Source organism: Sylvia atricapilla, chromosome 10 (genome assembly GCF_009819655.1).
Source record: "Sylvia atricapilla isolate bSylAtr1 chromosome 10, bSylAtr1.pri, whole genome shotgun sequence".
Classification (NCBI taxonomy): Eukaryota; Metazoa; Chordata; class Aves; order Passeriformes; family Sylviidae; genus Sylvia; species Sylvia atricapilla.
The window spans coordinates 13,919,742-13,933,727 of NC_089149.1; positions in this window are offsets into that span (position 1 = coordinate 13,919,742).

The window sequence follows — 13,986 nt, forward strand, 5'->3', positions numbered from 1 at the left end:
TGTGTGGCTCTGAGGTTTGCAGTGGGAAGGAGAAGGCCTTCAAGTTTTAATTGACCACTAAAATGCACTGGGTGTATATTTTTTGTGCTGCCCAGAGATAGGAATCTTAATGACTTCATTTGTTTTCCGCTATTGTGTTCCAGTTAGCAAATGAATAGTGGCTGGAGGAACCATAATCCAACAGAAAAGAAGTGTATGACCAAAAAATTTGTGATGCTTATGGCAAAGATGAGCAGTTTTTTTGGTTGGTTGGAGTTTTTTTTAAAGTTTGCTGGATTTTCTCTACTTTTTATCCTCTTGGTGCCATAAGTGCTGCTCTTGCTAATTCAGGCATTTGCCATTTTCAAGGACTCAAAATCTCTTTCAGAAGAAACATGTTCATACAGTGCAAACCCACGTTCGTTTGCATTACAGCAGCATGAATTCTTCTGCTCTTCTGAAGTGGAAAATACTAGCTTTGGGGTCCACCTTTCACAAATGTCCCAATTACGTGTTTGCTTGTACTTAATGGCCAGAATGGAACCAGTTGGGCCTCAGATCTAGAATTAGAATGCTCAAATGCAAATTCATCAAAATTCAGAGGAAAGGTCCAACGTGTTTCTGGGCTGTTCTGAATGAATGTGTGTTTTGTTCTCCCAGACAGCTGTGAAATATCATCTCAGATAACAAGACAATCCTCCGGAGTAAAATGAGTCAGAAAAAGACATTGCTCAGTGGAGAAGTAGGAGGTGAGTAACAAACTGTCCCTGTGAAGAGTGCTGCACGGAGTGGGGAATTAGAAAGCTGATGAACTTACATACCTGACTGTAAGGTGTCTTTTATACTGTGCTGTGAATGGTTTCTGATATTTTGGTGTGTTTTTAAAGGCTTCAAAGACTGGATGGCCATAGTGGGTTAAGCCAGCAAGTCTTGTTCTGAGCAGGCTACCACGGCTTGCTAACCCAAAAGGGATTTGCTGCCTTTTCTAAAGAGGTGAGATCCTGGAGACTTTATCTACCTCCAGATGAGCAGCAGAAAAACCCTGGAAAAGAAAACTCTGCCAAGAACTTGTGATGCTCTTACCTACCTGAAAATGTGCAGTGATCTCTTTCTGTGTAAAGAACGAGTAAAAGAACAATCTTAATTTTCACTGGTGAGTTGAAAATTATTGTTTGCACTTGGGTTGGAGTACAGTGTTTTGTTTATCTGGAAGTCTTCCACTCCACACTAGTGCTCTTTGTGTTGCTCAGTGCCCTCTTCCTCATCTTCATAAGCAGTGAAAGCCTGGCAAACAGTGATCTATCTTAACTGTGCAGCTGGAGCTTTGAATAGCTCAGGGGTTGTGATTTTTTTCTCATGGAGCCAGCTTTTCTTAGTTCAGGAGACTGAAAAACTTGAAACCAGAAAACCTGGAGACTGCTGTATTTTATAGGGAACAGCCACACTCAGCCTCTTCAAGATGGGGCAAAGATTTAAAAGCAGCCCAGATGGAGCAATATAGGTTCTTTAGGAGGTGGCCAGCTTTGAGGGTAGGTTTATTTCTACATTTGAGAAACCTTACAGAGGCTTGTCAGGGTTGTGTGATGAGAGGAAAGGAGCTGGGTGGTCTGGTGAGCAGCCAGTCTCACACTCATATGGCTGAGTGAGCAAAATAATGGGACTGACACTTTAAAGTCCAGAATATCTTCAGCTGTGTCTGACTCAGAAGTTCACCATGAGAACACCGAGCATGCAGGGTGCCATCTCCTCAGTAGCTTCAGACACCCACAGCCCACGCCTGACAATCTCATTTTCCACAGTTCAGTTTGGTCTTGCAGAGGAAAAAAGGCCAGTTAGACATGGGCAGTGCCAGCCGGGTGCTAGTGAGGACATGTGCTTCATGGCCTCTCCATCCTCCTCTAGGCAGGGACAGAACAGCTTGTGTGTGGCCAAAGCAATTCTGGTTGGGAGCTCAGCAATAGGCTTGAAGTTTTCCTTGGGTATTTGTAGGGAGGAGCAGCCAGGCAAGCTGTAAGTTCAGCTTTAGTGAAACTGTGTAAGAATAGACCCAGAGCTTTGCAGCCTGCCCCTCCAGGGTTCACCAGCACAGCCACCTGTGCCAGCTGCCAGCTCAGGGGCTCTGTGGCTGCTCAGCAGAGCTGGACTGGTGCTGGTGAGGATGCCACGCTCACTGAGCCGTGCCCCTGCCAGGGGAAACAGCAGGTGTGCACAAAGCCAGGCTTAGAGTGAAACTGCCAGCTAATTTCACAGTCAACCAGTAGAAAAAAACCCAATGGTCAGGAGGGGTATGGATACAAACCCAGCAGCTCTGCAGAGGCCCACACAGCTCCTAGCAGGCTCCTGAGCACTCAGGCTTCTGTGGGAGCAGTTAAATAGGACATTTATCTGCCCTGCTTCACCACTCCAGTGCCAGTGTGTGGTTACTGCACTCTATTCTTTTTCCTGACACAGGCAGTGATCAGATCAGACTTGTGTAACGCTTGCCCATCTTCACCATATAAACTCTGATAAATGATGTTATCTAGATTTTTTCCCACAGAAAACATTTTCTTCTCAGCCTTTGCAGTGCACTAGGTAATGAAAGGCAAAATGAAAATTATTTCCTTTGCGCTTCCATTCCACCATGTATGACCTGGGCACTGCCCATCAGCACAAGAGAGCACCACCACTGCAGGCTGGCACAGAGGGATGCCAGTGCAGCAGAGGAGCAGCAGCTGCAGGGCACAGCTGGGCCTTGCACAGTCATTTCTGTACTTTCCCCAGACAGCCTGGCACCAGGGGTAGGAGCTGCCTCATCTGCAAGCTTGATGCACTCTCGATGCTACAACTTTCTGAAAGACTCAGTTCTGTTGAATGGCTTGCTTTGAAAAGGAGCTGACTTGTATGGAAAGTACATTTTTTCAATTCCCTTCAGCTTTTCCTCATCCAGCTCATCCACCCCTACACCTCAGTGCAGGGCCTGGCTTTTCTGAAAAGAAAGCCCTAGTCACTCAAGCCTATAACTGCAATGGATAATTGTCAAAGGAAAATTATAGATTGGCTTAAAAGTAACATTTTCCAGAGCTGAGATGTACGCTGTTTCATTAATGCACGTCATCTTTGCATTTGGGGCCTTTCCCATTTTAACTCATGTGCTGCCAAGCACATTTAGTTGTTTTAAGAGCAGTGCACCAATAAGGTGCCTCTCAAAGCAGGTCTCAAAGGACTGCAGAGAAGTGAGACCAGTTCTGGTCCCTGACAGCATGGCCAAAATGGTTCCTGTCCCAGGGATGAGGCTTCTGGAGCTGCCAGCTGAGGGTGGTTTCTCAGGCTGCTTTTGTCTCACCTGGGTGATGGCAGTCCCCACCCTCACAGCTCTCCTCTTGGCCTGGCTTGGTTTTCTTTGTGGTTTCTGCAGACAGTGGTCCTCCATCACCACCCAAGTGGTGTAGGGTGATGCCAAGGTGTGCTTCTTGGTGTCCCCAGCCTGTGTCCCCTAACCTGGCACTGAGATCTGAGGGTATGAAAACTACTGTCACCATCACTGCTGTCCCAAGTGTCCAGAGAGGTCCCACCAAGGTCCCAGTCTGAACCACTGAGTGATTTGTCATGGAGCGGCCGTGAGTTGGGAAAGAGGGAAAAATAGTTGGAGAAAATGCTGGGAGGGATCTCTGTATCCACTTCAGCATCTCAATTGTGAGTGGTGCCAGTGCTGGGAACTGCTGCTCGACAGTGCCATCTTTGGGTACTTCATGTCCATGTGTGGTGCTGTGATGACGTTTTGCCTTTTCTTTTATATACCTTTAATGTATTCTCAGTACTTTATCGCATGCATACTTGTAATTCCTGAAGGCTGATAACTTAGCACAGGCCTGGTATTCTGCTAGGGCAGAAGATCAAACATCCTGAAGGCCTCGCAGCTGGGGCTGGAAAACCCTACTGTATGCTGGGAAACCAAGGTCTCCCCTAAAATACATCCTGTAAATTAGAATTAGACCCACCCAGGGAAGAATACTTTGGGATGGAGGAATATCATGCTATTCCCTCAAGCCTCTCATTAAGGTATCCTTGTTAGATATGCTAATTTGTAAGGTCTATAAAATTGTATCATTGATCTATTGAGTGTGTGCCTTTCAGCGTGCTCCACCTTGGCAAAGTGTTAAACCATAAGGATCCTTATTAACTACCCAGATAAAAACCCTTTATGCCTTAACTGTGTCTGGCTGTTAATTTTAAGACCAAAGAAGAGGCCTCACATGAGTTGGACAAGAGGCATCAGAGTGGAACTGGACTTTTCCTTGGTGTGGTGCCCTCTCTCTCCATGTGTATATAAGAAGAAATACATGTGTATGTTTTTGTGTAAGCATCGACATCATTACAACTTCGTAGCTGAGGTTACATTGCACATGTGGGTTACTTTATGAGCTTCATTTTGTTCTCATCTCTCCTAACCTGTCCTGGCTGAACACTTTTTATTTCAGTAAGATAGCCAGACTTCAAGACCTTTCAGAGAGAGAACTTTATTTTATGCTGCTGAAGAAAATGCCCTGTTGTGAAGACATGGCTTTGTCTGTCCTCCTTTGGAAAGGGCAACTGAGCAAACTTCCTTATTTATTCCACTGCAGGAGTGGTCTTTGCCTCGAAGAGAATTGGCTATCCTTGAACCTGGCATCTGAAGAGAACAGCAATGGGGGTAAATTCAATGAGTTGTAGCTTGTTTCCCCAATGCATGCAGGTTATCTGCCCTTGCTATCAGTATATGATTGATATTTAAAATATAACCAACTCATCCTGGCCTCGGGGTCTTGGATGCTGCAGAAGGTGGGGATGCTGCAATGTGATGCCAGCCCAGCTTGCTCCCCAGGGGAAAAAACAAACCACTCTGACTCATTTGTCTGAGCAGAATTCATCCTCATTTGTATGCAGAGAGGTTGTGGTGTTGGAGCCTGATGGTGGTGAGATCTTCAATTCCCTCTACTATGCAGTGGATGTGGCTGGCTTTGTTCTGGCTGCCTGGCATAGTCCTGTGCCTGCACACACAGGTTTGACAAAAGAGGCTTTGGAAATAAAACCTGCACTTTGTTTGCATATAATCACACCACTTACACTGGTAAGCTTCTAGCTTTGCACTTCAAACTGAGTGCTAGACAATTATTTGAAATGCTGGAAAGTTTTCTTCCTTTTAGCACAGGTGTATTCCTATAAATAGCCCGTAGAGAAAAGCCACATAACATAAAAGGGTTCAAAAAAGCAATTTGTAGGAAAGTGAAAACCTCAAACAGATTTAAACCTCTCAAATGAACTACAGCTAGAGTGGCGGAAACTGTCACATAATCAGTGCAAACTTTTGTGTTTTCTGGTTTTTATTTTTGCTTTTTGTCGTTTTGGTTTGGTTTTTTTTAACAAAGAAAAGCTAAGATTTCCAGAAAAAAAATCTTAAAGGACAGAAGTTTTGGTTACTAAAGTGTCATCCTGAGGTGACAACTTTTGAATTTCAGTGGACACAGCCCCCAGAGAGGGGCCCTGAATGTGTGTGCTGGCTAGCCAGTGCTGTCCAGGATGGATGGCCTTCATTCTTGTGTCACAAATCAGAATTGTTCTAAGAGACTGAATGCCTCACCTGCAGCATTTATTGAGCCAGATGTGCTGGAAACAAATAATTTGGTGGCTTGGTTGATCAGAGGCAGGCTGATCTGGCACAAGGCAGAGAAGTAAAAGGTCAGATGGAGAAGGTTGAAAGGTGGTTCCTCCTACATTTTGCAGGTTGGTGGTTAGTAATTTATCTGTGGAGGTTGGCAATAAAATGGGTTAGTGGGGGATGCTGGTGCAGGAGGGACCTGGCCCTTGGGGACTTTACCCTGCTGGGTATTTCACTCCCACGTGGATGGGCTGGAGGGACAGACTTTGAAGAATCACTGCTCCAAGTGAGGAGGAGGAGGATTGCTGGTTGGGCTTAATCAGCAACTCACCTTCCTCTCTCATTGCTTTTCTACTCTTCAGCTGAGGGCAGTTTTGTCAAGCTGTGACAGCAAAGGGTCTTCAGTGAGTAGCAGGACACTGAATTCCCAGTGCCCACCTGAGCAGAGGGTGATTAATGGTCTTGTGAAATGCCTCTGGCCTGGGAGAGGTGAGACTGGCCTTCGCTATCACGGGGGAGGTGGGTGAGGTTGCACCACAATCAGCTGTAAATGCTTTAGAGAAAACAGTGGATTTTCATGATACCAAGGCCCCAACCAGCTCTATCAGCATTGCTCAGAAACATCTTTAATGACAAGAGGATGAACACAGGCCTGAGGAGGAGCTCTGGCACCTTATCTGTGAATTCACCCTGTTGAGAAGAGAAAGTGTTTTTACCTTGCATGCCAAAATGCTGCTGTTGGCCAGGTGCTCATGAGGTTTGCTGCTGCTTACCCTTCACTGTGTCCCTGCCTCACAGCAGTGCCACAATCTGCAGCATCAGGGGAGCATCTGGTGCACGGGCAGCAAAACCTGCTGCAGGAAGAAAGGGGCTTGAACAGCTCAAGCTCACTAGTGAAAAGAAATGTCCTCCTGTTGTGGTTTCAGCTCTTGCCTTGGCAGATTCAGGCTGTCAGCCTGCTCACACCTCCAGTGTGACAGCTGGGGCTGGAGGTACACAGAGCAGCCTGGAAAGATCCCAGGATTTGCTGGTCCTGCTGGTAATAAATCCATTCTGACCATTTCATCTTGGCCTTAGGTTAGGAATGGTTATTCTTAAAAAAGGAAAGGGAAAGGAGTGTGAGACAGTGCCAAAAAAGAGAGATAAAAGTTATGTGTTTCTTGCAGAAAAGTTTTTTTTAGCTTTTGTTTGTTTTCTTGCTTGCTTGCTTTTATTGGTGTCCTGGTTTAGGGCAAATCTGGGAGAAAACCCCATATTGGGGTCCCTCTGGGAGGCAAACCCAAACGGCCTCTTCTCCAACTGGTCCAGGAAAGAACTTCCTCAGAGAAAAGTGGATAAAACTATTTATTTCCCAAACCAAGAGCCCACAAGCATTAAGAATGAATAATATTAAACAACAAAACCTCTTGTTCTGAAGTGAGATGGCAAATTGAGAAAGTCCTTGCTGTGGATGTAGCTTGACTCACTCAGTCCCTTATCAGTCCCTCTGGCACTGGAAATGCCACCCTGGCCCTCGGTGGTCTGTCTGTGAGCTCCCTGGTGCTCTTCTGGGTTTTCAGTCCAGAACAGGTTTAAATAGACCCAGGGAAAGAAAAAAAAAACCAGTCCAGGAAGCCTCTCTGCCTCAGCTAGCTAAAACAAGCTAAAAGCACTGGAGATCTCTGTCCTGCAGACAGTCCAGAGAAGGAATGTGTAGGAGTGAGCAGTTTCTGCAAACCAACTGTGCCCTTCTTCTCCCTGCTTCACCCCCAAAACCAGCCTGAAAGGCACAGAACTCGACATACAGCCCACACAGAACACACCATTGGAGATACAAGCATTATAAAGTCACCCTAGGAAAAGTGGTTTCTTGGCTTTCTATCAGGTAAATTTTGCTCTAGTTGATAACACGCCAAAAATGCCCTGGGCTGGGAAGACTGATCCTGCTGGGGCTTAGCACTGGTCAGGATAACTTAGTAGCAGCAACCAGTTCTGACCACCAAAATCTGTCTCTGAGTGCTGCAAAGGCTGAGCTGCTTCTGGGAACATTTCAAGAGGATGATGATGATGATAATAAAAGGGAAAAAAGGTCCCCCAGATTTGGGAAGGGCAAGTCCAAATGGCTGATGGAAATAGCAGCAGTTTTCTAAGGAACCTCTTGTTTCCCTGTTTAGTGGCCATATCTCTGCACACCCAAGAATTTGTCAAGAGTCACCTTTTCTAGAGCCAGTAGATAGATTTGTTTTCTTGCTGTTGAGATTTTTTGGGTTTTGTGTATTGTTTCAGCCTTTGTTTCTTAGGTGAATTTTTTTGGGGTTAGGTTTTGTTTTCTTCCTCTTTCTTTTGCTTGCATTTATGGAAATTCTTCTGGTGCAGGTGCTGCCTCACTGGAAACTGCACTGGAAACCTTCAGGCTGTGAATATCGCAGGGCTACTGAACTAAACTTGCTCCACAGACATGGGAACCTCTCTCCCTCCTCCACGGTTGCTTGTCCTCTTTCATTTCCTCTCCCTGGTCATGTCCAGCTTTCCCCAGGGAACAGGCAGCTGCTGACAGAGGAGGCAGGGTGGTTTTGCTGAAATCCTGTGGGACTGTTTGCAGGCGATGTGGTGGTGACGTTGGGTGACCCAGGCAAGCACCAGATTGATGAAACAGAACAACCTGAGGAAAGAAAGCCTCTGAAAGATAAAAGCACTGCACAGTTTGCTCTCAAGAAAGCGTCATCACTGAAATGGCAATTTCTAAAACTTGATTTTCCTTTGGACCTCGTACCCCCATTTCTCTCCTCGGTTACAGCAATGTAAGGCCAAAAGAGTTTCCAGTTGCAGCAGGACCCTGGGTCTGGCAGGTTGGGTTGGGTGATCCCCATGGCACAGTCTGGAGGAGGAAGGGGAGGTAAATGCACACCTGGAGCCTCAGGGATGAGCCTGGGAGTCTGCCAGAGCTTCCCTGGGCATCCTTAAAAGGAGGGGAGTTTGTGGGGTGGCTGCAGTGCAGATCCAGGAATGAACCATGCAGGGGCAGAGGCCAGGCCAGTGCCTGTGCTGGGGACAGCCCCTGCAGTACATGAGAGCCAAAACAAGGGACAAAGTGTGTGTGCTGCACCAGGGACCCGCGTGTCCCCCGTGTCCCTCCTCCGACACCAGCTGAAACCTTTGTGCTGTCAGTGCCTCTGCCAGCGCTAGAGGGCAAGTTTGAACTGCACAAAAATCAGCTTTTGTGATTTATTTCTTCTGTGGGTGCGCCACCTGACGTGCTGGGTCTTTGTGCAGTTGGAAACTGAAGAACCTGGCTGCAAAAGTGACTCACACTCTTTAACCTCTTGCTAACACAGCCCCACGTGAAAGCAAAGCCAGGCCTTCCTTGCAGCACTTTTACCAGGAAAATAAAGGTATAAAAATGTTAAATAGGGAAATGTCTCAAGGGAAGGTAAAGGGAGAAGTGAGGGGTGTATTTACGAGGAAGAGGAAAGTGTTGAAATACACCAGTAAAAATAAGTCAGCCTGGCATTTATTGGCAAACAAAAGCCCATGTAAATTAATTAAAAAACCCCCAAACCCTAAAGCAAGCAGAAACGGGTTGGATTTCATAACTGGCTTCAGTGTTTTCACTTGAAATCTGCTTCACAATGATCATGTAGGTAAATTGTCACCAGCAGCACAGTCCAAACGTGGGGTGAGTCTTTAAATGCAAACTCTGGGAAATTTTTACCATTTCAAAACAGAGTGCTTTTTTGCTGTGCCCACATCTTTGTGGGAGGCCTTTTCTCTCTCTCTCTTTTTTTTTTTTTTTTTTTTTTTTTTTGTTTTGTTTTGGTTTGGTTTGGTTTGGTTTGGTTTGGTTTGTTTACCAGTGGGGAATGCTGACAGGTCAGGATCCCTGTCCCAGGTGCTGGCACCCACTTTCACTGAGAGAAGCAGTGGGTGTCCAGGTGTCTTTCCCTGGGCAGCCCAGCAGGAGCTGAGCATCTGAAAAAGGGGAGCTCGTTGCAGGGCTTCCACTTCCTACACTGTGCTTTGCCTAGCAAGGGAGTTGGTAAAGGCTCTGCCTCTCCTGGAAACTTCCTGCTCTAAATAGATCTGAGGGTCCCTGATGTGAGAAGTGAGAACAGAAGAACCTTAACAAACAAATGAAAATGCCCACCAAATCCCAAATGTGTGTATCTGGAGGAGGTTTGTTGTATTTGCTGTTGTATTTGGGCTGGGACTGCTGCAGACCATCCGTCCCCCAGGAGTCAGGAGGTGACATCACCCCTTGCTGCTCTCTGCCTACCGAAAATACCATTTGCTCTTCCCAAGGGAGAAAAACTCACCATTTGAGTCCAGACAAACAGCAAAAGAAAGAATTCCAGTCATGTTATTAAAGGCACTTATCTATTATTATTGCCCAGCTTATTTCACCTTTAGCATGTTTCAAAGTTCTATTTCTTTCAAAACAAAACCAAGGCCAAACCCTCTCTAAAATCACAAAAGCAGTGTGAATATAACCATGATTCAAGTCACTGCAGTGGGAGAGCAAAGATGCTGTGTTAGGTGTGCTCTTCCCAGGCACAGAGCCGGCTCTGACCCCTGGGCCTGGCAGGGGGGACAGGGAGCAGCCCCCAGGGCACTCCAGCCTGGCATGGTCAGTGTCCAAAAGGTGACAGGAAGCAGCCCCAGAGTGGTAAAATAAAGGGCTTAATTGTCCATGATTGCTCAGCTGTCAGTGGGGGAGTAGAAAGGTGTTGGAGTATCAGCTGCATCCTTCCATTTAGCAGAATAAGTAGCAAGGAAAGGAAGAGAGCAGCAGTAAAAGATGTTACTGTTAAATTATAGCTTAAATAAGAATCTCTTCCTTCCTGCCCCAAGATCATTTGTGGATTTCTGCCCACACTGGCTGGTGAGAAAATGCCCATTGCTGCCTCCTGGCCACAGAACCAGATCAGATCAGACAGCTCCTTTCCTTCTGTCACCAAGGGCTCTGCTCAGGAAAAGCTGGTCATAAATACCCTTTGTGACAGGCAGAGGTATAAATGCAAGGAAGTCATGCAATAGGTGCAGCAATGCAGAGGAGCTGTGTGAGCCCTGTGGGGTGTGCAGGATGGTGTGGTGGGGACACGGTGCAGAGTCCCTGTGTCCACTGAGAACAGCTGGTTCTTTGGTCCCCAGGCACTGCAATGTGACTTTTGGGGGAGATGTTGTGCTTCTGGAGCCCATTTTTATACATCAGAACGGAGCAAGGGTTTAACTGTGGGCTGTGGTACCCACCTGGGACTAAGGGCTTACAGAATTGCTCTTGCAGTTTTGAGGCTGATGGAAGTCAGGCCTGAAATATCTGTGCCAGATTCTACTGAACCAAAGCAGGGAGCCCAGCTGGAGAGACAAAGGCCAGAAAGGTAGAATTAGAGAGTGCTCTCCTTGGTAGAAAAATGTTAGCAGGCAGAAATGGAATTTTGAAGTTAGTAAAGCAAAGCTGCTGCCAGACCGCTGCCAGGGTTTGTGATGGACAGGATTGCAGATACTGCAGCTTTTTAGCGTGCTGAGGAATGAGGAGTGCATGGTGTAGACTGTTCCTGGCTTGTGCAGGCATTGCCCACACGGGACAGCTCATCCCCTTAGAGTGACCCGATGATGTCTCTGAGCCTTCATTCAGAAACTGAGAAATCGCTTCTACTTCAAGCTAACGCTAATGATGCACCCCAATTTTCACTTCCCCAGCAGTGTTCTCCTTTTCTGTCTTCAATAAAAATGTTTTTGAAGTATGTCACAGCTTTTTGGTAGCAGCTTTCACACTTTCCCCCCACATCTGACATTCAGCTGAACTCTCATTTTTCAGTCAGCCGCCCTGGCTGGCAGCAGGGTTTGTCGTTAGAATGTGACAACAAGAGCAAACGGAAAGTCCCAAGCAAGAAATCTGGTGTGAGATGTTACCAGACCTTTGTGAGCACCAACATGAAGGTCAGAGGGAGGTTTGGCTGTGTACCTGCACTCTGGGTGTGTGTCCTGCCTGTGCAGCCACCTCCAGTGCTGCAGCTGCTCTACTTCCATCTGGTCTTGTAACACATCTATTCAGTGTTTTTGACAGGTATGGCACTGGCTGCGTCCAGCTCTGCCATCAATTCACAGAATCACAGAACCATTATAATGCAGGAGCTGCCAGTGATAATGCAGGAGCTGCCAGTGCAAGATGTTTGTGCTGCCTGTGTCCTGCAGCTGCTGGGAGGGCAGCGTGGCCTCACCAGGGCAGGGTGAAGTCTGCGGGTGGGGAGATGCCTCTTCATCCAGTCTGAGGGGTGGAGGTTCCAGCCCATCTCACACCCCTGCCCTCCTCAGCTGCCAAGCACAATGTTGGTGCTGTCCACACTTGGCTCCAGAGGTATCTGGAAAACCTGAAAGGCAGAGTGCATCCTATGCTGTGAAGGTTAAATTGTACATACTCGAAAGCTGGCTGATGTCATGAGAGGTTTTTGCAGCAAGACAAGAGCAAGCCAGGCAGGGCCTGCACTGCCTAGTTATGGTCTGCCTTCTTGATAGGATCTTGTTGGCAAGTGCTTGGTCCCCCCCTTGGCTCCCAGAGGTTGCTGAGCCCACTAGAAACACCTGTATATCACTGCTGCCTCCTCACTGCCTAATTCTTCTCTTGCCTCCTCTCTGTATGGAAGGCAGAGCTTGGCCAGGTGGGTCATGAATTTACTGGACTCTTTCTACTAACTCAGCCTGAAAGCTCCAGATGGGAAAAGCAAAAGACAGTGAATAAGCAGAACAGTAAAAACCAGATTTCTAGCTGGGGAACTCGAGGAGGTTTCTTGGTCCTCGTGCTGCGAATTTCCATCCCTGCACTCCTGAACCCCGGAGTGGCCTGGCTGAATGGTGGAGCACAGCAGTTTCCAAGGCTCTGCAGGGAGGTTTCTGTGGGGAGGAAGCCTGGCTGCCTCAGGCCAGGCGTTCATGGTGTGCCGGAGGAAGAGGCGTTACTAGAAGTTAGGTGGGTTAGCAGAGTGTGCTCGGAAATGCTTTGTTTACTGGCTGCTTTGTATCTCCCCCACCCTTTTATCAGCGGTTAGTGGAGTAGAAGTGGGTTTTTTCTTGCCTGGTTTTAACAGCAGTTTGGTTTGTGCAGAGCTTTTGCCTCTGGGGAGCTCGCATCCATGAGACTGGAGGTGCAGAACAAACACGCTGGCATTCAGGTATCTCTCAAATCACCGTGCTCTCACCCTATCCTGTACCGGGGAGACAATGTTAAAGATCTATTGAGCCTTACTGGGGAACTATCCATCAGATCACAGAGGTGCAGACGTAATTCAGTGATGCAGGAGAGCATCAGCAGCAGGGCTGGGGAAGCAGGGTGTGCCCCTTGGGCAGCAGCAGGTAATCCATCTCTGCACGAACAGCACCCTTCCTAGATGACTTAAAAAAAAAAATGCAAGTGTAGAAAAAAAACAAAACCTCCTTAAGAAGTCTGCAGCCAGAACCTCTCCTCCTTTCCCTCCCCGTTGTGTAGTATGCAAAAGAAAGGTTCTGGTTTCAGATGTTGGTGATTACAGAGCAGCTATCCCCCTATCTAGCTGAACCTCTGGCAAGCACGCTGAGAAGCCTGCATCCCCTGGGGAAGCTGCCAGGGTTTGGCTGCTATCCTGAACATCACTGCCCAGGTGGATGGAGGGCTCTGCTCAATCCCTGTCTGCAGCTGGGGTTCCTCCTTTTGGCGTTGCCTTGGATAGGATGAGACACAGAGGCAGGGCTGGGTGTGGGACCTGCAAGGATATTTTTGTGGCAGCAGAGATGGGCCCAGCACGGGCAGGTGGCTGGCAGCTTGGCTAGAGTGGCTGTATGATGTTTGTATCCCCAGTCACCTGTTCTGTTTATGCTCGATATCAAGTTCTGCATCTTTAAGGCTGGTTCCAAAAGTGAAGGGGAATTAAAAGAGTGTGCAGTTTGTTTTCAGAAACAATTGCTCCCCCGCGTTCCATCTCACAGACTGTCTGCAGCACAGACAGCAAGAAAAAACTCTCCTTTGCTTTTTAGTTAGTATTTTTTAGCTAACTGAAGCAGAGAAGTTCCCCAGACTGTGACTTCTCTTTTTCTTGAAACTGATCAGCCTTGCTCTGGACTGAAAACCCCAAAAAATACCAGGGGCTCACACCTGTGGCCCACGGGATGCAGCATTTTCCAACTCAAGAGAGACTGATAAAAGACAAAGCTAGCTGAGCTACACCCCACAAAATAGACTTTCTGAATTCGCCTTCTCTTCAAAACAGCAAGAAAATTTATTGTTTAATATGGTTCTTTTTTTTTTTTTTTTTTTTTTTTTTTTTTTTTTTTTTTTTTTTTTTTACCATGCTTGGGAATACTTTGCTTGTTAAATAAACAGGTTTTTCCCACTTTTCTCCAAAGAAATATTTTCCTGAACCAGTTGGGAAAAGGGCCACCTA